The following is a 25,138-nucleotide window of genomic DNA, read 5'->3' as shown; positions in this document are numbered from 1 at the left end:
GGTTACATATGAAGTATTAATCCATAAACAGGGCAAGGGGAACCATGAGACAGCCCTCTAATCCTTTTGTTTACCCTGTAGTTCCCACCCCTCTTTAAACTAATCCAAGCCACTCCTGCCCCAAGAAAGCTAGACCGTAGACAAAATGCAAATAGGAACAAAGAAGTTAATTTTTAGCTTTAAAGCTTATGGGGCTGAGTTCTTGCCATAAGCAATAGATCTGGAGCAGTATTTAACCAGCCATCTCTTCCATCACTCCCCCAACCACCAATGAGGAGAGCAAATAAAACTTTCATGGATTGGAGGGGGTGACAAGAGTTTGGCAAAAAAAGAAAAAAATTAGAAATGATATGAGAATCCTATTTTTTGCCTACTTCAGCCAGGACTTGTAGGATAAAAAGGGAAGTAGCTCTCCCTCCAAACCTAAAGATCTAAGCCTAAGAGCTGCATGAGAAGCCCTCTGCTTTGCATTCCCACAGAGGGGAATGGCAGACTGCATGACAAGGCTGGAAAGAGTCCTAAGGTTCCTCTCAGACCCTGAGTGACACAACAGAGCATCTGAGAGAGCTGGAGGCCTGCAGGTCCCACAGTATAGTATGAGCCTTAAGATTCTGAGGCTCCCGAGAGAGTCTCAAGATTCCCACTCCCTGTGACTGCCTGTATGCCCCTCTCCTTGAGTATGTGTAGCATGTGTGAATATGACGAGATTTTACAACTACGATTAGGTGATCTTACATTGCAAGGGTGAAGGGGGTTTGAGGATGTATTTAAGATGCCTAGTCAGCTGATTAGAGTTAATTAAGTGGGAGATTATGCTGGATGGGCTGACCTAACTCAGTGAGCCCTTTAAAGGCCCTTCCTTATCGGAAGAGATTGGAAATTAAAGAGTCTTCTCTTGACCTTGAGCAAGCAAATAGCCATGTAGTGAGGAGGGCCTTTTGAGAGGACCACATGACAAGAACCTGAGGGACCACTCTCTAGAAGCAGAGAGTGGCCCCTAGCTGACAGCTAACAAGAAAATGAGGACCTTGGGGTGCCTGGGTGGCTCAGTTGGTTAAGCGACTGCCTTTGCCTCGGGTCGTGATACTGGAGTCCCCGGATCAAGTCCCACATCGGGCTCCCTGCTTGGCAGGGAGTCTGCTTTCCCTCTGACCTCTCCATTCTCACATTCTCTCTCAAATAAATAAATAAAATTTTAAAAAAGAGAGAGAAAAGAAAAGAAAATGAGGACCTCAGTCATACAAGCACAAGGATATGAATTCTGACAACAGCCGGCATTGAGCTTAGAAGTAGATGCTTCCCCGGAACCTCCAGGTGAGAACACAGTCTGGCCAACCCTTTCATTTCAGCCATGTAAGATGATGAACAATGGGCCCCGGTAAACTGTGCCCAGACTTCCGACCTACAGAAATTTTGAAAGAACACGTGACTGTTGTCTTATACCATCAGGTCTATGGTCACTTGTCATTCAGCAATAGAAAACTAACTCACGCAGCCACAAATGAGATTGGGACAAAGGACTGGATGGGTAAAAGGTAACAAGTCTGTGGATGCCAGAATGGATGGGAACACTGAAGGCTCAGCAAGACAAACACTTTCTCAAGAGACAGCAACAAAGTTCTAAAAGTGTTTGGTTGGGGCACAGAAATCTCCCATTTATCTGGAAAGGCATTTGCACCTCTCCCCAAGCCAAGCTTAGCAGCAATGTTAGAGGCAAAAAAAAAAAAAAGTTGTGGAGCAAGGTGTTGCAAGTCCTATATTTGACTGAATTTAAACCTGAAAGGTATAAGAAAAATGTCAAAAGTGCCTGGGTTACTCTGGAAAACAGCATGGAGGTTCCTCAAAAAGTTGAAAATAGAGCTACCTTATGACCCAGCGCTACTGGGTATTTACCCTAAAGATACAAACCTAGTGATCCAAAGGGGCATGTGCATCCGAATGTTTATAGCAGCAATGTCCACAATAGCCAAACTATGGAAAGAACCTAGATGTCCATCAACAGATGAACGGATAAAGAAGATGTGGTATATATACACACAATGGAATACTATGCAGTCATCAAAAGAAATGAAATCTTGCCATTTGTGACGACGTGGATGGAACTAGAGGGTATTATGCTTAGCGAAATAAGTCAATTGGAGAAAGACAACTATCATATGATCTCCCTGATATGAGAAACTGGAGATGCAATGTGGGGGGTTTGGGGGTAGGAAGGGAGGGAGACAAACCATGAGAGACTCTTAATCTCACAAAACAAACTGAGGGTTGCCGGGGGGGTGGTAGGGAGAGGGTGGTGGGGTTATGCACATTGGGGAAGGTACCTGTACCCCTGGGGCTAATAATACATTATATGTTTATTTTAAATTTTTTTTAATTTTTTAAATAAATAAATTTTTAAAAAAAAGAATTAAAATACTATTATGCATGCCAAAAAAAAAAGTGCCTGGGTTTATTTCTAAGTGGTTGGATTAAGATTTCTGGTTCAGGGGGTGCCTGGGTAGCTCAGTTAGTTAAGCATCTGTCTTCAGCTCAGGTCATGATCCCAGGATCCTGGGATCCAGGGACACATCAGCCTCTTTGCTCATCAGGGAGTTTGCTTCTCCCTCTCCTTCTGTCTGCTACTCTGTCTGCTTGTTCTCTCTCTCTCCATTAAATAAATAAGTAAAATCTTTTTTTTTTAATCTGAGGGTTTTTTTGTTTTTGTTTTAATATTTATTTGACAGACAGAGATCACAGTTAGGCAGAGAGGCAGGCAGAGAGAGAGGAGGAAGCAGGCTCCCTACTGAGAGGAGACCCGGAAGTGGGGCCCCATCCCAGGATCCTAGGATCATGACACGAGCTGAAGGCAGAGGCTTTAACCCACTGAGCCACCCAGGCGCCCCAATAAGTAAAATCTTTTTTTTTTAAAAGATTTTATTTATTTATTTGACAGAGAGAAATCACAAGTAGATGGAGAGGCAGGCAGAGAGAGAGAGAGGGAAGCAGGCTCCCTGCCGAGCAGAGAGCCCGATGCGGGACTCGATCCCAGGACCCTGAGATCATGACCTGAGCCGAAGGCAGCGGCTTAACCCACTGAGCCACCCAGGCGCCCGCAATAAGTAAAATCTTTAAGAAAAAAAAAAAAGATTTCTGGCTCAAGCTAGAAATTTTCAATTACAGGGAGAGGGAGAGGTTTCATTTACACAGTCTAGTTTGTGGCATGTGATACCCACTTCCACCCCCACCATCTTCTAGTGGAGTTTTGCATGAATAAGCAAGACCATCCCAGGGAAACACAGAGGCAAAGGTAAAAATAATCTCTTCTCTCCAATACCATTACCCTAAGGAAATCAGTTTAAAATGAACATCAAGGGCAACCTTAAAAAGTTGTCACAGAGACTTCCATGGTAAAATGGCAGAAAAAAGCAAGAACACAGACTGCTGCCCACTTCAAACCCAAAAAAATGAACACCAGATAAATGTTGAAAACAGCAGTACTCAAAGGCGGGAATAGAGCTTCTAGGCAGCATTTGACATGGGAACTAGACAGAGAAATGGAAAATTACAAGAATCAAGATATGTCTCTTCCCCCTGAATGCTCTCTACCCCTACCCATATCCCACCCCTACTCCTCAAGAAATCCAGAGGACAAAAGGTAAGGTCCCAAGTCCTGGGAAAAGTTTACCAATTTCTTCAATGAGGCAAGAACTAAATGGAGAGGGAAATTAGCCACCAGGAAAATACCCAGGAGACCCCTTAACAAGAGAATCTTCTTCATTTTATTCTTTCTAGCCAAAAGAAAGCAAGCAAATGAGGAGTCTATTCAAAAATATATAAATATCATAAAAAAAAACATAAGAAAGATAAACCAATAGAAAAATGGGTAAAATTCACAAATGCCTAAAAAAAGAGAGAAAACAAAAATTATAAATATGTAAAAAGATGCACAAACTCATTAGCAATCAACAAAACGTATTTTACACCCATTAACCATTTACACCAATTAGCAATTAACACCACAATGAGACCCTTTTTTATACTCAATAGATTGGTAATCACTAAAAGTCATGACAAGGGGCACCTGGGTGGCTCAGCTGGTTAAGCAGCTGACTCTTGGTTTCAGCTCAGGATATGATCTCAGAGTCCTGGGAGCAAGTTCAGAGTGGGGCTCCCTGCTCAGCAGGGAGTCTGCTTCTCCACTCCCCCTTCTCTCGCTCTCTCTCTCAAATAAATAAAATCTTTTAAAATAAATACATATATGCATACATAAGCATGGCAATAACAAACATAAAGATATGAAGGAATGAAGGGGAGCCTGAGTGGCTCAGCTAGGTGTCTAACTCCAGCTCAGGTCATGATCTCAGGCTCCTAGGACTGAGGCCCACGCCAGGCTCCCCACTCAACAGGGAGTCTGCTTCCTCCCTTTCTTCCCTGCCCCCCCACCCCTCCCCAGCTTGTGCTTGAGTGTGCACTTGTATGCACATGCACTCTCTCTCCCTCTCAAATAATAAATAAAATCTTTATAAAAAGATGCAAAAGAATGGAGATTTTTTATAAAACTGCCAGTGGGAGTATAAATTTTTAGCCTGAGAGAGCAATTCAGCATTGTTTGGAGATCGAGAAACTGATACCACATTTGGATGTCCTTCTCTAACCTTTTCATCAATTAGGCCTAACGCTTCTTGTTTTGAGTGGGGCCCAGAGCTAAATAAGTCTCTTCAGCAGCTACTACAGAAAACACTATGCAGGTTTCCTCCCAAAATTAAAAGCAAAACCACAACATGATCCAGCAATTCCACTTCTGAGTGTTTTGTGTTTTTTTTTTAAGATTATTTAATTATTTATTTGACAGAGAGAGAGATCACAAGTAGGCAGAGAGGCAGGCAGAGAGAGAGGGGGAAGCAGGCTCCCCGCTGAGCAGAGAGCCCGATGCGGGGCTGGATCTCAGGACCCTGAGAACATGACCTGAGCCGAAGGTAGAGGCCCAACCCATTGAGCCACCAAGATGCCCCCCACATCTGAGTATTTATCTGAAGAAAATGAAAGACATCTGTACCCCCATGTTCCCTGCAGCATCACTTACAATAGCCACGACATGGAAATAACCTAAGTCTCCACAGATGGATGAGGGGCGAAAGAAAATGTGATACAGCTATATACAATGGAATATCATTCAGCCATAAAAAAGGAAGAAAATCCTGACATTTGTGACAACATGGATAGACCCTGAAGGCATTGTGCTAAGTAAAATGTCAGACAGAGAAACACAAATACTGCAGATCTCACTTATATGTGGAACCTAAAAATGAAATGAAAAAAAAAATGCACAGATACAGAAAATAGATAGATGGTTGTCAGAGGTGGGGAGTGGGGTGGGCAAAATGGGTAAAGGGACTCAAAACGTAAAGAATTCCAGTTATAAAAAAAAATTAACTTCTGGAGATATAATGTATAGCCAGGTGAGCATAGTTAGATTTAAAAAAGGACCTTGCAGGAGGTTCTAGCTTTGATGCATTCCACCCTCTCTTCATTGCTCATTACCAGTAAACCCAGGGGACCACCAAGTATCTATGGTTAACAAAGATATGTTCTGGAGTCTCTGGCAAGCCCTAATAAAAGAATCATAGCAAAGACCCCTAGGGTCCTCCACTGCTGATAACTATTCACGTTCTAAGAAACCACTCCTAGTTGGGGCTCCTGGGTAGCTCAGGTGGTTAAGTGTCTGCCTTCAGCTCAGTTCCCTGAGCCCAGGGTCCTTGGATCGAGCCCCCATGACATGCTCTCTGCTCAGTGGGAAGCCTGCTTCTCCTTCTTGCTCTGCCATTCCCCCCACTTTTGCTCTCTGGCTCTCTCCCTCTGTGGAAGGAAGGAAGGAAGGAAGGTAGGTAGAGCAGACATTGCCAGGCAACAGAATAAACCTATGTACACAGGAAGGAAAGGGATAACGGGGGGAGGGAAGGAGGAACCATTCCTAGCTTGCTAGAGGGCCCAGTTGAGACTAAATTCTTCTGCAAGGTCCCAGTGCCCCTTCATGAACCAGAAGGTATTTGACCCACTGTTTCAGTTATCTATTGCTGCTTGACAAATTGCTCTGAAACACGGGGTCTTCAAACAACAAACCTGGTAACAGAATTCTCTGTGCAGCAATCAGAAAGGAAAAATATATTCAGATGCTGACTTTTAAATACCCTTGTGATTTTTAGATTACATTCACAGATTTTAATAATTTAACAAATAAGTAGCTTCTGCCTCACTGTGCAAATAATTTTCCAGACTTAGTTATTTATATATAAGAACTGTAGGAACAGGGAGCTGTAGGAACCACAGGAATACACTGTAATTAGAACTAAAGTCTTTCCCATATAAATCCTCACTTTCCCAGAATTACAACATCCAAGAAAATTTTGGAACACTGTTATTCTATAATCATAATGTAAATGTGAGGTAGTGTTACTGCTTATTCTTAAATGACTTACTAGGAACTCAACCTGACTAACCTTGGCTGCAGAGAACAACAGTAAATACATCGAGTCTCTCCAGCAAATCTTTCTCAGCAGAATCTTCCCCCAGATAATCACAGAGCTGGATCTCCTGAGAATGCATTTTAAAGAAAAGGAGATAAATGGAATGACAATAACCAGAACTGAACAAAAGACAGATCTCCTGGCTCCCATAGATGAGCTATGGACTGTCCAATATATATCTCGGCGTCTGGAGGCAGGTTCACGCTACGTCTGTAGAGCAGACATTGCCAGGCAACAGAATAAACTTATGTACACAGCCTCTGAGCCCCCAACCACCACCACCAAAAGAAAAAAGTCTCTGGTGAGATTTCCATTTAAGATTTATAACACTCAGCCAATTTTCAAAAATGTCCCCAAACATAGAAGTCTACTAGAATCTCCAGGATAAAAAGTAAATAGTTCACTGACATTTCTCTCATCCCATAAAATGAGCAGAAATTTTTATTAGTCTGTAGGTAAATCTTATCCTGATCTAGACTACATCCAACGGAAGTTACATACCCGTTTAAGCCATTTCCCCTTCAAGCTCATAAAAACAAGGTCAAGATTTCAGTCCCGTGGTGGATCAGGTGGAGTCTCTGTTCTCTGAGCAGCATTGGACCCTCCAGGGAGCATCCCCCAATGATTGTCAGAACCAATCTCATTGCCTTGCCTGCTTGGCTCCCTTAAGGACCAGAAACACAGTAATTCAGAGCCTATTCTTCACTACTTGACCCACAATTTACCCTCCTATCCTTGTTATTAATTGTTAAACTTCCGATTTCCTTCTTGCCTCAGGTGTGGGTTTCTGAAACAATTGGTCTCCCATCTCTCTCCCAGAAATATAGAACGATCCTCTCTCCTTCAAAATCTCAGATCCTGCACACTTTCCCGGCTTAGCACTATGATAACAACAGTTTCCACACTGTAATGTATCTGAGGTGCTCCCCTTCTACATCATAAGACCCTGGGACACCATGCTCTGTTCACTTTGGTGAACATAAGGCTTGCATAGGCCCTAACATATGACAGTTTCTCAATCAGGGTTTTTGGAATGGATGACCTGACTTCTTGACTATAGCCCTGGATTGCACATTTGCATTTAGTTTCCAACCACGCTTTCTTTCCCAAGGCTAGGACCTTTTACTTAAATGCTGGTCTAGACCTCCCTTAGTTGCCCACCCCAGCTGCAGAGCCTTTGGATCAAGATAGTGTGATATTCTGCAGTTCCTTCTAGCCACAGCCAGCCATATGCTACCCAGAAGCCCTTCCTTCTATTCTAAGAGAGAAATAAGTGTGTCCTTGGACACAAAGGAACTGGGGAGAAGAACACAGATGAACCAGTGCACATCTACCTGAGCTATTTGAAATACAGTTCTAAGGGGGCCATCTGATTTGCTGAAGACCACATACACAGTTGAGCACCTGCCAAGGGATAGGCACCCTTTACATACATCCCATTTTACCCTGTTCTATGGGTTCCGTGAAGAAGAATTATCTCCATTCCACAAATGAGAGAAGTAAGATTTGAAATTTTATGTAACTAACCAAAGATGACATGGCTTGGTAAACAGCAAGGATGGGATTCACACTCATGTCTGTCTACCCATGTCCGTTTCCCCTATACCACTAAGTCATAGTACAGTGGCCATAAAAACTGGGTTCTACCATGTATACCTAATACTCTCAAAACAATAAAAATATATCTTCAAATTGAAGACACTAAGACTAAAAAAAGAGTAAGACTTGGTAAATAAGGGGGAAAACCCTTTGGTCAAAGGAATTTGATAATAGTTAAGATAGGCATAGCAAGGCAAAACACTGTTAACTCTGGATGAATTAAATTAATGAGGGTACAACATGCTAATGAATCAGAGAAAGATTTTAAATTATTAGGAAAATCAGATCGACCTTCATAAGCAAGAACACGGATTCTTTTAAAAAACCTAATACTATACAAACAAAAGAATACTACATAAGACCTAAGTTAATTATAAAAGCGAAATCATTTTTCCCACTCTGCTTTTTCAAGCACACAAACTGTCTCATTAGTCCAGAATATTAAATAACCCAGGCCAGAAGTGACTAGCACTCAAATAAACTGTGCAACACAAAATGTTCTCCTACAATCAGATGACTGAGCAAGATTAATCAGAGAAAGCATTTTTACTTTCAGATAATCTTCGAATACTTACCTAGGGAAAGTATTTAACCATTTCCTTGATCAAGAGACAGATAGCCATACCAAACTTACATGGCGGGGTGATGTTTTAGAAAGACCCAGAATTTTATTATAAATCTGGCTCCCTAATGTAGTGTCAAGTCACCTCTGATTTGCCTCCTCTCCCTATTACCCCTTCCCCACTATCTGACTGCCTTGATTTATTGTCAGCATTTTTTTTAAATGTCCACAAATCCACTTACTCAAGCATTCTAGTCACACTGACCTTCCTTTGGTCCCTCAAATGTGCCAGCTCTTCTACTCCATCTGCCTCAGTTTCCCCAACAGAATCCTCGCTTGGCTGCCTCCTTATTCTCTGGGTCGCAGCCTAAGAGTGTTAGCTTCTTGGCAAGTCCTTTCCTGACCGCTGAGCGTGACGCCATCTCCTACACTGTCTTGCCCTACACCTCTCTTCCACCAAAGCACTGGCCACTCTTTAGAAAGATACATTCCTGTGTGAGATTACTTGCTTAACACTCTCCTACACTAAACCCATGAGGATAGGAACCTTGCTATTTTGTTCACCACTGTTTATCCATGACTGAGGAGCTTCTAGGAAGAACTAGAAAATATCTGCTAATAAGAGGACGTACAAATGTCAAATTAAGGGGAATCATCTGGTCTAGAGATTTCAGTGTAGGAGTCATTAACTTACTGATGATATCTGGAACCATGAGGCTTACATTACAGAATGTTCCTGAAATGTGTGTAAAATATTTGTGTTCATAAATTGCCTATTTTAAGGGAGCTGGAAAACTTGGTATTTTCAAGGATGTTGTGAATCATTTTGTAAAAAAAAATACACTACATTTTATCTTTTGAGTATATCTCTTGGTCCGCGTTAGAACTACATTGCGCCAAGTGCAATCATATCGGGTGAACACAGTCATACCTAAACCCCCCCCAAAAATACTTGCTAAGTGAATCAAAATACATAATATCTCTATGTCCCTTATCAAGTCAGTCCTCTATCAAAAAAAACATTATCCCTAACATACCTTTCCCAATACATTGTGACTGGCTCTAAACAAGATATCCCTTCCAGACCTGCACCAATTAAAGTGGTTTTTATTTAAATCAAACATTTTCAGAAATGTCACTTCTATTCATTTTTCCCACCTATATAAATCATCATTTGATAAAACCTTAATTCTGAAAATAACAGGCTTGAATCCATATGTGACTTTTTAAAGCAGTACTTTACATATTCTGAAGCTATGGCTTGATGTGTTTTTAAAATAACTTTTGCAACTATATCAGAAAATTTAATGTCTAGGGATACCTGGGTGGCTCTTTTATTAAGCACCTACTTTCTTATTGTAATCGGAGGGGGGGGAAGCATCTACTTTCAGCTCAGGTCATGATCCTGGGGTCCTGGGATCGAGCCCCACGTTGGGCTCCCTGCTCGGTGGGAAGCCTGCTTCTCCCTCTCCCACTCCCCCTGCTTGTGTTCCCTCTCTCTCTGTCAAATAAATAAATGAAATCATTTTTTAAAAAATGAAAGAAAATTTAATGTCCATATATGCTCAATTCATTCTTTTCCAAAAGCCACCTTCTTCAAAGGAAACTATTTATTGTTTAGGTGGTAAAACCATGTCTGCCATTTTAGAGCAATCTGATTCTGTCACAAGAGGACTTCATTAAGCTGTTACCCTTCATCCCCCCTAATTAATCCACCACCAACTCCTGAGGGTTTACTTCCTAAATACCTCTTGAATCCATTCACTCTTCTCCAACTTTATCATTTCCACCATGGCACCTCTTCTTCTGGCTAGGGAGCAGTACAAGAGCTCCTTGCTGGCCTACCTACTTGCACACTGGCCCCTCAATTCTCTCCCCATAGCCAGGTGGTTCTTGCCAGGCTCTGCTCTTTCTGGCCCTACAGTGCCATGCCAATCTGCTTCTCGCACCCACTCTCTCTACTGTCCAAGCACAGTGGCGTCAGATATACCCAGACTGCCTGCTCCATTCCACATAGGCCCTTCACCTATGCTGTTGCCTGGACCAGGACATACTTCTTCACCTCTTTATCTCTAACTCCTCCTGTCCTTCAGATTTCAGTTCAAACTTTACTACCTGAGGGAACATTCTCTGGTCAATGAACTCAGTCAAATCCCTCTGAAGCATATCTGCAGAGGACCATGAACCTCCACTCCAGAACCCTCTTTACAGTTGTACAAATAAATTACTATCTCTACCTTTAACAAGGCTGCAAGCCCATTAGAAAGGGCTTGCATTTGTTTACTTTCCCCAGCAATTATGGGATCTCTAATTACGCCCATTAAAAAAAAAAAAGAAGAAGAAGAAAGAAAGAAAGAAAAGTCTCAAGAAGTTACATGTATTTTGTTTAGTGCCACACTGCTCGTAACTGATAAACCTAAAATTTCAAACCCAGGCTCACACAAAAGGCAAAATGGCATGAACAATATGATTACATCTTGGTAGGAATACAGACACCAGTGGTCCAGAAGTGAAATATAATATGCAAATACAAGAAAAGTTATGTTAAGTTGGTAAGACTGTAAGGTGTTTTTTTGGTGGTGGTGGTAGTGGTGGTGGTGGTGGTAGCTGTTGTGTTTTGTTTTTTGTTCTCCTGTTTTTTTACTTTTGGGGGGGATGAAAAGAATAATCATTGTAAGAGTTTAATGGCCCTGGGGCGCCTGGTGGCTCAGTTGGTTAAGCAACTGCCTTCAGATCAGGTCATGATGCCAGGGTCCTCGGATTGAGCCCCGCATCAGGCTCCCTGCTCAGTGGAGAGCCCGCTTCTCCCTCTACCTCTGCTGCTCTCTCTGCTTGTGCTCTCTTGCTCTCTCTGTCAAATAAATAAATAAAATCTTTTTTTTAAAAAAAAAGAGTTTAATGGCCCTTCAGAGCCACTTTCTTCATCTGTGAGCCAAGCCATTCACTTAGCAACCACTCATGCTACACAGCAGGTGCTGCCCCTCTCTGCTCTAAGCCTAGTGCAGACCAGTGCTGGATTGCAGGCCTCCTACATAGAATGCTACTGTTTTCAGTGAGTCTCAGGAAGAGATGACTGACTGTGGGGCAAGCTGCACATCCTTTCACTGTCCTATCCCTGGATTTTCTACTATACTGATAAATCAGACTTTATTAACAGGTTAGATATAGCCAAAGGAAATTACAATGTGGAGGGTAATTTTTTTTTAACCACATGGTAGATAAGATTGCCATTAAAATCCAAAGGGAAAGCAAAAAAGTTAAAACTCTTCACAGTGCTGTCTGTTGGTTACATCCTCGTTTCTAATCTCATTTCCTTGTCCTCAAAAAACCCCTAGATTGGGACTCTCCATCTACTTTTGGATAACCTTACCCTCCACACTGTTAAGAATTGGTCTTGTTGTTCTCACCATCTTTTTAAAAGCATAATCTAGTCCATCAATAAATGAATGAATAAAGAAGATGTGAGATGTGTGTGTGTGTGTGTGTGTGTGTGTGTGTGTGTGTGATGGAATATTGTGCAGCCATCAAAAAACTGAAATCTTACCATTTGCAACAACCTGGATGGAACTAGAGGGTATTATGCTAAGCAAAATAAGTCAAACAGAGAAAGACAAGTATCATATGATCTCATTGATATGAGGAATTTGAGAAACAAGACATAAGATCATAAGGGAAGCGAGGGAAAAATGAAACAAGATGAAACCAGAGAGGGAGACAAACCATAAGAGACTCTTAATCTCGGGAAACAAACTGAGGGTTGCTAGAGGGGTGGGGGTAAGAGGGATAGGGTGGTTGGGTGATAGACACTGGGGAGGGTATGTGCTATGGTGAGTGCTGTGAATTGTGTAAGACTGGTGAATCACAGACCTGTACCCCTGAAACAAATAATACATTATATGTTAATAAAAAATATAAAATAAATAAAAATAAATAGGGAAAACATTTTTTAAAAGAATGAGAAAATAAAAATAAAAAATATAAAACCATACTCTAGCAGTTGTATTTGTATGGGGTCCTCCCTGCTCTCTTCCCTCTTATCCTTCCATGAAACGTCCATTGTCAGAATGTCCCATTCCACCAACTTCCAAAAATCATGTCTCCTCCCAAGGTCCCCCCAAGACACAGAACAAATAGTTTCCATAATATTACAATGTCCTCACCCAATCCCAATAAGAACAACAAGGTTGTGAAAATAGCTAAACAATAGGAGAAAATGTCCAAAAAAAAAATGAATTGTTCTTGTTCTAGGGTACATCCTTCCAATTTTCCATCCACCCCAGCTCTGAGTAAACTGTAAGATATAGTAATCACTCAAGAGAATATTTCCCTAAATCTGAGTTATTCAAACTAGAATATCATCACTGGGGACTACTTTACAGCCATTCAAGGTAGGTTTTGGCAGCTAACACCTGGCTTTGTGGGTCTTCCCACAACTGTGAGAGGCGATTGTGCCTTCTTATACTTTCTGATCATCCAGTGGTTAATTACTGGCTCAAAAGCATATATATTCACTTTCCAATGACAAATATTAAGCCTCAGAGTAAATATAGCCCAAACCTAGACAAAATAACTCTAATGGTTTTCCCTGTGTATATAATCTGTTCCTCTGTCCACAGTAAAGACAACAACTTATATTATTGTAAGGAATTGCTTCTGTTCATCCTCTTACTTTCATCCTGGGGTTTACAAATGAATAAGAAACACCTAAGAAACAAAAGCCATTAAAAATCCATCTATCCTTTGTTGGTACTCCTTAGCTAAACAAATCTCCAGATGAAACCATGAAATCAAAATGCTTTAATTTAATTTCTGGATTAAGTTTTTGAGACAGGTACTTGTTCTCCAACAATCTGTCAGCTTAAAGTTTAGTTGAATATATAGAATCATAAGTTGGCATCTATTAAGTTATCTTCCACTAACATTTTAAAGATGACATTCCATTTCCTTCTGGCATCTATTAATGCTGAGGAGAAGTCACTCTCAGTTTAATTGCCTTTAATAAGTACTCTCTATTTCTCCTCTCTGGAAGAGAGAGAAAATTTCTTTATCCTTGATCTACAGATGCTCCACAATGCTTCCAGATAGAAATTTGGCTTTATTTTCCTTGAACAAGACTAATAGTCTCCTTTAATCTGAAAATTCATTTTTTTCAATTCTAGAAATTATTAGTTACATCTCTTCAGATCTTGCCTCTTTCTCATTTTCTCTATTCTCTTCCGCTTGATCTTATTAGATACATGCAGGAAGTTTTCAGTTTAATTTCTCTCAGATTTTCTCTTTATATACTATATTGAGTGATTTTCTCAAATCTATCTTCCAATTTATTAATGTTATATTCAACTATGTCTAACCTACTACTAAATTTTCATTCTACTGTCTCATATTTCTGAAAGTTCTACTTAATTCTTTTTCTAATCTCTTGGTTCATTTTTCATACTCTCTTGTTCTTCTATTAGCTTCATTACTTGTTTCTTCTCCTTAAAAATGTTAAATATACTAAGTATAAAGTCTATTTTAGATAATTCTATTACCTCCAGTTTCTCTCTTATTAGTTGTATCTGCTGGTTCCCCTCCTGGGTGATTCCTTTCCTTATAGGATTTGCCATTTCTTTTCTCTTTAGCAGGGTTGTTTCTGTGGGAGTCCCATGTATGATCTGTGATCATCTCTAGAGAACAATTTCCCATTTGCCTCTGCTGAAATTCAGTTTTTAAATCAATGTATATGTTAATTTTTCAACTTGGCATGCCACCAGAATGATAAATCAGGATGTTACTCCCAGCTGGTGAGTCACATTTGTCCCATCCCCATTCAATGGGCTGGACACAGTTCTAAAAGATTTCCAGCTCCATGCAGCAGTCTCAGTTCCAGTTCCCTATCTTGTACAGTCCTGAGACCTCATTTCCTGACTTTGAATAAGTGTTAAAATTCCAGACTGTGGCCCAAAAGGACTTTACCAGATCTAACAACCTCAAGTTCTATTTCAGTTTTACAACCCATTGCCACTTTAGCTTTATATTTCCTCTGCATTTCTTGCACCTGAAGATTTCCATTATTTTAAGCCTGGCTCCATCTTTTTAATTTAAATTATTTTAATTTACATTATATTTCTGTCTTTCAGAGTGAAATGCTTTTTTTTCATATTTGGTATACTGTATTAGCCAAAAATTATTCCATAATCTCTATCCATGTGGAAAGATGGTGTGAGGATTGACCTTTCTCAAGAAATAAATGTTCCCTCCAGTTGGAATTAAATTTTTCAGAGAAAGCAAGAGGCAGGACCTATCTCTGAGTGAGTAGGTCCCAAGGCTCAGGTTGAAAATTTTATATCCCAAACCTTTGTAACACTGAACGTAAATGAAATGCCTTGTCCTTCATCACAGTCCAGCATAACCAGGGTCTGTCAATCTAGACCCTCCATTGTCAGAGGAGTAATTATCCCAATACTGCAATATCTCCAGAAATATTACAATTTTTTTCAAAATGCAAAAAAAAAAAGGTGGGGGCATAGGTAACTCAATCAGTTGAGCATCCAACTCTTCATCTCAGCTCAGTTCTTGATTTTGTGATCATGAGTTCAAGCCCCACACTGGGCTCCATACTAGGTGTAGAACCTACCTAAAAAAGAAAGAAGGAAGGAAGGAAGGAACAGACGAAAGAAGGAAGGAAGGATAAAGGAAGGAAGGAAAAAAGAAAGAAGTAAGTGCTGGGGATTTTTACTATCCTTTGTAATGTAGGATTTAGTCATAAAAACAGAAGCCACACTAGATTTTTTAGTAGGAAAAAGTTTAATATAGGGAGATAGAGGGTTTTACTACTAGTGGAAGGCTGGGGATCAGCTTTGTCAGGAATGTCAATTCTAGACATCTCCAAGTACAGGGAAGTCAGACACCTACAGCAACAAAATAAGCAAACTTTAGAAAGTTGCTGTTGCTGGTGGGAGCCAACACCAACAACCCCAGGACAATATTCAACCACCATGAGCAAAACTCAACATCTGCCAACTACTAATGACTATAGATAGGCCTGATATAAAAATAATGGCTTCTTTCCTTCCATCTTCTAAATCTCAGTTGAGATGGACTATAGGTACCTGAGGAAGCTACATCACCCAACTGACCATGTTGAGACAAATGAGAGAGGAATAGTTTGGTACTAAGTGTGTAAGGGCTGCAATACTAACTATAACAGTACTGACACCAGCCTTCACACTAGAAAATATATATGGAAACTGGAAGCATGGAACAAAAAGCACAAGTCAAGTGTTTTTTCACAGATCTTTTCATTTGTGTATAATACAGTATCAAAGAACCATGATAAACCTAGAAAAGAAATATGAAAAAGGAAAATACTTTGACAGCAACAATGATAATAGCTAACATATACCGGACACTCATTTTGTGCCAGACTGTGTGCTAAGTGCTTCACAAATAAAAGGAGTTAATTTGTGTCAAGGGTATGAATATTTAGAAAACATTTAAGTGGATAACATTGAGTAATGTACAGTTTTTTTTCACCTAACAAAAATTAACCATAATTTATTGACAGTGACTAATACCCAGGCTATATTCAAATTCCTCTGAAAATCTAAAAATATGCTTCTTTTTGTTATTAATAATCAGGATTCAAAGAGATTCTATTCATCTCATTTGGCAGCTATGTCCCTTAACTGCCAGTCTTTCTTTATTTCTCCCCATGTCATTGACTTTTTGAGGAAATAAGATCAGTTTTATAAAATATCCCACTATCTAGATTTGAATACTGGATTCCTTAGTGTCATTTTTTTCCTATTTCTCTCTATTGTAACTTATTTAAATTAGTTAACATATAGTATAGCCTGGGTTTCAGGAGTAGAATTTAGTGACTCATCACTTACAATACCCTGGGCTCATTCCAACAAGTGCCCTCCATAATGCCCATCAATCACAAACCCCATTCTCCCACCCCCTCCCATCCAGCAGAATCTATTCAGTTCAGAACTATTCAGTTCAGAATCCAGTTCAGAATCTACTATGGTTTGCCTTCCTCTCTGGTTTGATTTTGTTTGTTTGTTTGTTTGTTTGTTTAAGATTTTATTTATTTATTTATTTATCTAGAAAGTGCACTCATTCACCTGTGTACATGTTCATGCTGAGTGGAGGAGTAGAGGTGGAGGAAGAGGAAGGGGAAAGAATCCCAATCAGATTCTTCGCTGATCTCCAATCCTGAGATCATGATCTGAGCTTTAAACCAAGAGTTGGAGGCATAACCTACTGAGTCACCCAGGCACCCCACCTCCCTCTCCGTTTTTTTCTTATCTTATTTTTCTTTCCCTTCCACTATGTTCATCTGTTTTGGTTCTTAAATTCCACATATGAATGAAATTTTCTTTCTCTGAATGAATTATTTTGCTTAGCATAATACACTCTAGTTCTAACCACTATCATTGTTGCAAATGGCAAGATTTCATTCTTTTTGATCCCTGAGTAACATCCCCTTGTATATATAAAGCACATCTTTATCCATTCACCAGTCGATGGACATTTGGGCTCTTCCCATAATTTAGCTGTTATTGATAGTGTTGCTATAAACATCGGGGTGCAGGTGTCCCTTTGAATCAGCATTTTTGTATCCTTTGGATAAATGCCTGGTAGGACAATTGCTGGGTCATGGAGTAGTTCTATTTTTAAGTTTTTGAGGAACCTCCATACTGTTTTCCAGAGTGGCTGCACCAGTTTGCAATCTCACTAATGGTGCAAATGGGCTCCCCTTTCTCCACATTCTTGCCAACATCTTTGTTTCCAGAGTTGTTAATTTTAGTCATTCTGACAGATGTGATGTGATCTCATTGTGGTTTTGATTTGTATTTCCCTAATGATGACCATTTTTTCACGTGTCTATTAACCACTTGTGTATCTTCTTTAAAGAAATGTCTGCTCATGTCTTCTGCCAATTTTGTAACTGGATTATTTATTTTTTGGGTGTTGATTTTGATGAGTTCTTTATAGATTCTAGATACCAACCCTTTATCCAATATGTCATGTGCAAATGTCTTCTCCCATTCTGTCAGTTGCCTTTTCATTTTGTTGATTGTTCCCTTTGTTATGCAGAAGTTTTTATTTTGATGAGGTCCCAAGGGTTCATCTTTGCTTTTGTTTCCCTTGCCTCTGGAGATGTGTCTAATAAGAAATTGCTGCAGTCAAGGTCAAAGAGGTTGCTGCCTGTGTTCTCCTCTAGGATTTTGATGGTTTCCTATCTTATATTTAGACCTTTCATCTATTTTGAGTTTATTTTTGAGTATGTGTAAGTGGTCCAGTTTCATTCCTTTGTGTGTTTTTGTCCAGTTCTCCCAACACCATTTGTTGAAGACACTGTCTTTTTTCCATGGCTATTCTTTCCTGCTTTGTTGAAGATTAGTTGACCATATAGTTGTGGGTCCATTTCTGGGTTCTCTATTCTGTTCCATTGATTTATGTGTCTGTTTTTGTGCCAGTACCATACTGTCTTGATGATTACAGCTTTGTAATACAGATTGAAGTCTGGGATTGTGAGACCTCCTGCTTTGCTTTTCTTTCTCAACATTACTTAGACTATTTGGGATATTTTCTGATTCTATACAAATTTTAGGATAGATTTTCTAGTTCTGTGAAAAATGCTGGTGTTACTTTGAATGTAATACCCACAGTTCTTACTTGTCAAAGCATTATTTGACAAGTTTAGAATCTTGTTTAGGGGTTTAGAATCAGAAACTATTCATGTCTACTAAGAACAAATTTAGGCTAGGGTTTATCCCACACATTGTTGTCATGATTTGTTTTAGGTGGAGATGAAAACTGACAAGCCTAACTATGTCACTTAGAAACTACAAATCAACAGAGATTATACTCTACAAGGACAGTAGGATCACAACAATTTGACAGTTCTGCAAAGACATAGTTCAGCACACACTGGATAAGTGTTTCAGAGCTAAAGTCTTCTCAAGAATCTCCCTCTTAATGCCCTAACCCTTAGTTTCTTTTAGGTGGTGGAGCAGTCCCAAACAACTATGTCCTAAGGTGAAATTTATGGTATAAACAGTCATGGAAAACAAGAATGGCATATAATTATAAGAATAGCTGAGGAAAACAAGAAGGACTTTGTTGAGCTTTGTTCTCAGCAGGAAAAACAATGATAGGAACTGTTGGGGGCAAAGGATATACATTTATTCATTTTCTAGATATGAGAATAGATATAAAGTACCAGGTATTACAATAGATGATCGAAATGCAGTGATAATGACACACTGTCTCTGCTCTCAAGGGGCTTACACTCTAGTATGGTAGGAAGGCATAAAATGTGACAAAGGCAAATTGAATTATTTGTCTACTATTTTCTTTCTATAAAATAAAAGCAGGCTTTGTTCTGCATAGGATTTGTCTTGTCTAGGACAAATTGTCCAGCATCTCACTACAGATGGGGCAATCCAGTTAGTCTTGTTTTGTATCACAGAACCTATTCAACAATGTCCAGGTAGTTCAGTCAGGGCGTTTAATACAGAAGTATCTCATCTATAAACCATCTGCAAAAACTGAAGCTAAAAAGATGCATGCAGAAAGACAAGAAGAAAGATCAGTAAATCATAGCTTCAAGGAAACTGAAACAAACAAGCAAAAGCAATTAATAAATATACATCTACCACAGATAGAAAGGAAGCCATATTAATGAAAGAAGAAGATGCAGGAAGATACAACTAAGAACTTTAACTTCTGGTCAAGAAAGGACCAGATTATCCTCCCATCTGAAAGAACCAAAAATCCAGATAAATATATTAAACAATGGTTTTCAAGATACTGGACATCAGGCAATGAGAGACACTAAACCCTAAAAGATGGGAAAGAAACAAGCTGAGCTCAATCACTGCCCCCAGCTTCATGCCTCAAGAGCATTTCCAGACACTCAAGAATGGGGAACAAAAGTGAAGCCTGGCAGATTCTGTGAGGTGAAGAGACAGGGCTAGGGATAGAGATGGACCAAGTCAGCAAGGCCTCACATGAGACGTACCAGAGAAAGAAAGTTAAACAGATTGATAATTCTGGATATCTAAAGAGGATTCTCCTCTTTAGAGGAGTACTGATCAGAGCATGTGTGTGAGGAAGCTACCTAAAGCTGAAAAGAGACACACTAGAAATTAGAAGTAACAGTTAAGGTACTCCAGAGAAACAGAACTAATAGGACATGAATATACAGAGTGAGAGCTTTATTTCAAGGAATTGACATAAGCAGCTGTAGAAGTAAATCTAAAGTCTTCAGGGTAGGCCAGCAAGCTGGAGAACCAGGAAAGATTTGCAGTTTGAGTCCTTCAAGGAAATCTCCTGGAAGAATCCTTGTCCCAGAAGTCAGTCCTTGTTTTATCAAGGCCTTCAACCAACTAGATGAGGCTTATCCACATTATGGAGGACAATTTTCTTTTTTCTTTTTTTTTTTTTTAATTTGACAGACATCACAAGGAGGCAGAGAGGCAGGCAGAGAGAGAGAGGGGAGGAAGCAGGTTCTCTGCTGAGCAGAGAGCCCTATGCGGGACTCGATCCCAGGACCCTGAGATCATGACCTGAGCCGAAGGCAGCGGCTTAACCCACTGAGCCACCCAGGCACCCTGGAGGACAATTTTCTTTACTAAAAGTCTACTAATTTAAATGTCAATCTCATCCAAAATCCAGCTTCTCAGCAACATTCAGAATAATCTTTGACCAAACATGGCCCAGCCAAGTTGACACATAAAATTAGCCATCACAGTAACAATACCTGGTGCTCACACCTGCCCAGGAACAATGCCTTTTTCTACCAGCTACACTTAAAAACAAACAAATAAACAAACAAACAAAAAAACAACTCATAATTCATACAGCATCAAGTAGAATGCTCAGAAGGGTCTTCCCTTCTGAGTAGTTGGGAAAATGTAGCCCTAGATTGAACTCTACTCTGTTCCTATCTAACAAAGATTAAAAGCAGGACCCATGAGGATCAAAGTGTTTCCAAGAAATACAACTGGAAAACAAACAGAAAAACAGAACAAAATTTAAGAATATTTATAGGAATATAAAAATATCTCAAACCCAAGAAGTTAAAACTCATAATGTCTGATGTCAATTAGTAATTACCTAGCATGCAAAATAAAGTAAGAAAATATAGCCTATAAAAAGGAAAAAATAATCAAAACTGATACATGTATTCAATTCATACAAAGTACATTCTCTGACCACAAAGGAAATAAATTATAAATTAATAACAGATAAGTGGAATACCCCCAAATATTTGAAAACTAAGTAACACTCTTCCAAGTAACCCACAGATCAAAAAGAAAACTGAGAAAAGATATTTGCAAATCACATGTCTGATAAAGGACTTGTAACTAAGCTATATAAAGAATTCTTAAAACTTAATAATAAAGAAATAAATAGTCTAAGAAAATATGGACAAAACATTTTAATAGGCACTTCACCAAAGAAGATATATTAACGGCAAATAAGCACACGACATGTTCAACAACATTAGTTGTTAAAGAAACATAAATTAGGGCGCCTGGGTGGCTCAGTGGGTTAAGCCGCTGCCTTCGGCTCAGGTCATGATCTCAGAGTCCTGGGATCGAGTCCCGCATCGGGCTCTCTGCTCAGCGGAGAGCCTACTTCCCTCTCTCTCTCTGCCTGCCTCTCCATCTACTTGTGATTTCTCTCTGTCAAATAAATAAATAAAATCTTTAAAAAAAAAAAAGAAACATAAATTAAATGACAATGAAATGCCACTACCCTAGAACAACAAAAAAATTAAAACACTGACCACAGCAAGAGATGGAGAGAATGTAAAGTAACTGGAACTCTTACATACCTCTGGTGAGAAAGTGAAATTATACAACCACTCTGGCAACAGTTTGACAATTACCTGAAAAGTTAAGTCTACACCTACCACATGATCCAGCCATTACATTCCTATCTATTTACACAAGAGAAATAGAAGCCTGTGTTCATATATAGAAAGACTTGTACACAAGTGCTCATAACACTTTTATTAGTAATGGCCAATATCTGAAACACACATGTACATCAACATATGAATAAATAAAATATAAAACAAATGTGCAATGGAATGCCACTCAGCAATAAAAAGAATGAACTAGTGATACACAAAATAATATGGATGAATCCCAAAAGAAGTATCCCGAGTGATAGTCCACAAAAAAGGGCAGACTATGACTCCATTTATATAAAAGTCTAAGAAACACAAATGAATCTAAAGCGACAGACAACACGTGGGGACAAGAGCAGGGGGAGGCAGGGAAGTTATACTTCAACAAACCTGTTAAAAAAACAGACAAACAAAAAGACACACTCAGAAAAACAGAGCAAGTGAAAGAGTCACAGTATCAATTTAAAGAGTCAAAAACTGATGTGATGGTAGATAGAAGATCTTCGAAATGCTGCTGCTTCGGACCTGCCCACAGACAAAAGTCTCCATAAAATTCACTTCTCTGCTCTCTTTTCTGTCTCTGCTACATGTAAGCTTCTCCATAATCTGGAGTTCACCTGCCTGATTCTCCGTTTCTTAAAACCAGGGATCCAAACTAAAAAGCTCTTTAATGTAGAACTAGAAAGTCAAGGCAGGTGGACATATAAGAAGTACCATTTAACTGGTTCATTTAAAGGAATTTGAGTTTTTAAGCTAAGTGAATTCCGGTCCCAGAAACCAAGAACTTGTAAATATGAATGAAGAAAGTACTATTGTGTGGTACTCAATAAATGTTGAACTATTGTTACTCTCTGAAAAAAAAAAAAAAAACAGTGTGAACTAGAAAAGGGCCAAAAGATAAAAGATAGGAAACTGTTATCTTAATTTCCCAAATTTGAAAAAATAGTTCTATAGCTTTCAAATCGTGAATTTGACATCAATTCCAGGAAGAATTCTGGAAGACACAAAATAAAGCAGCACTGTGATGCATTCAAAGGGAGCATCACTAAAAACCAATTTAGCAAGCCATAGCAGTCCAAAATTGTTTACTTTATGAAAAAATTCACATTCTGGACGATCAGCAGTGTGTCTTTCTCTTCCTGTTAAGTGTGAGTTTTTCTCTAGAATTCTATCTTTACCACTGAGACAAGTAGTTAATTTGGTAAGAAGTAAACATGGAGCTTCTAAGAAGAAGTATGTTGAGACCCCTTCTGGGAGTTAAGAAAACACAAAGAAAAACAGAGCTAAGCAATGAACACAGAGCTCAAATGATAAATGAATCCCTGGATCTCAAGTTCTACCTGAAGGTAGACCTACCTCTGACCTTTTAGTTGTTAGTCAATATCTCCCCTCCCCTTAATTACTTACCTAATCTGTTTATATATTTATTCATTTTGGTAAGTGATCTCTTTGCACTTCATTTTATCAGACTCAATTAGAAACAGAATAAATGAAACAAGATGGGATTGGGAGGGAGACAAACCATAAGTGACTCTTAATCTCACAAAACAAACTGAGGGTTGCTGGGGGGAGGGGGTTTGGGAGAAGGGGGGTGGGATTATGGACATTGGGGAGGGCATGTGCTTTGGTGAGTGCTGTGAAGTGTGTAAACCTGGTGATTCACAGACCTGTACCCCTGGGGATAAAAATATATGTTTATAAAAAAATAAAAAATTAATTAAAAAAAAAAAAAGAAACACTGTGTGGGGTGCCTGGGTGTCTCAGTGGGTTAAGACTCTGCCTTTGGCTCAAGTCATGAAAACACGGTCCTGGGTCATGATCTCAGGGTCCCAGGATCAAGCCCCACATCAGGCTCTGTGCTCAGCAGGGAGCCTGCTTCCTCCCTCTCTCTCTCTGCCTGCCTCTCTGCCTACTCGTGATCCCTGTCAAATAAATAAAATCATCAGAAAAAAAATTAGAAGCACTGTGAATTATTTTGGCCACTGACTTTTTTTGTGGGGAAGAGAGGAGTTTCACAATAAGATTCTTGTTCCAATGCAATGCTTATAAAAATGTAAATGAATAAACATGAATAGAAGAAGAATCTAAAATCCTACATGAAGTTTTTATAGAAACATCAAATCAATTCTGAAGTCATTAGAGATATCAGATCTATCTGAGCTAGATTTCTCTGAAAATTTTCAAACTAAATTTTTTTTTAAAGATTTTATTTATTTATCAGAGAGGGAGGGGGAGAGCGAGCACAGGCAGAGAGAATGGCAGGCAGAGGCAGAGGGAGAAGCAGGCTCCCTGCTGAGCAAGGAGCCCGATGCGGGACTCGATCCCAGGACGCTGGGATCATGACCTGAGCCGAAGGCAGCTGCTTAACAACTGAGCCACCCAGGCGTCCCTCAAACTAAATTTTTTTAATGTAAAGCATTTATTTATCATAATATCTGGAACAACTGTAAGTCTCAATATAGGCCAACTGCTATTACTATTTTTTTATTTTATTTTATTTCTTTTCAGTGTTCCAAAATTCATTGTTTATGCACTACACCCAGTGCTCCATGCAATATGTGCTCTCCTTAATACCCATCACCAGGGCCTCCCAACCCTCCACCCCACTCTCCTCCAAAACCCTCAGTTTGTTTCTCAGAGTACACAGTCTCTCATGGTTTGTCTCCCCATCCAATTTTTCCCAACTCACTTCTCCTCTCCATCTCCCAATGTCTTACGTGTTATTCCTTATTCTCCACAAGTAAGTGAAACCATATGATAATTTACTCTCTCTGCTTGACTTATTTCACTCAGCATAATCTCTTCCAGTCCTGTCCATGTTGATACAAAAGTTGGGTATTTATCCTTTCTGATGGAGGCATAATACTCCATTATATATATGGACCATATTTTCTTTATTTATTCACCCATTGAAGGGTATCTTGGTTCTTCCCACAGTTTGGTGACTGTGGCCATTGCTGCTATAAACATTGGGGTACAGATGGCCCTTCTTTTCACTACATCTGTATCTTTGGGGTAAATACCCAGTAGTGCAATTGCAGGGACATAGGGTAGTTCTATTTTTTATTTCTTAAGGAATCTCCACACTGTTCTCCAAAGTGGCTGCACCAACTTGCATTCCCACCAACAGTGCAAGAGGGTTCCCCTTTCTCCACATCCTCTCCAACACACGTTGTTTCCTGTCTTGTTAATTTTGGCCATTCTAACTGGTGTAAGGTGGTATCTCAATGTGGTTTTGATTTGAATCTCCCTGATGGCTTATGATGATAAAATATTTTTCATGTGTCTGTTAGCCATTTGTATGTCCTTCTTTGAAGAAATGCCTGTTCATCTCTTCTGCCCATTTTTTGATGTGGTCATCTGTTTTGTGTGTGTTGAGTTTGAGGAGTTTTTTATAGATCTTGGATATTAGCCCTTTGTCTGTAGTGTCATTTGCAAATATCTTTTCCCATTCCGTGGTTGCCTCTTTGTTTTATTAACTGTTTCCCTTGCTGTCCAGAAGCTTTTGATCTTGATGAAGTCCCAAAAGTTCATTTTCACTTTTGTTTCCTTTGTCTT

At 39.5% G+C, this 25,138-nt stretch overlaps 1 pseudogene; it reads left to right on the top strand.

Annotated features, from left to right (window-relative positions):
• The first annotated feature begins 1,368 nt into the window (after positions 1-1,368).
• The window catches only part of LOC106006417, a 45,779-nt pseudogene continuing 22,009 nt past the window's right edge, over positions 1,369-25,138 (top strand).

Source organism: Mustela putorius, unplaced genomic scaffold, assembly GCF_011764305.1.
Source record: "Mustela putorius furo isolate JIRA1106 unplaced genomic scaffold, ASM1176430v1.1 tig00003853_pilon_pilon_pilon, whole genome shotgun sequence".
Classification (NCBI taxonomy): domain Eukaryota; kingdom Metazoa; phylum Chordata; class Mammalia; order Carnivora; family Mustelidae; genus Mustela; species Mustela putorius.
The sequence above is the reverse complement of the archived record's forward strand: the minus strand, read 5'-3'. Positions and strand labels throughout refer to the sequence as shown.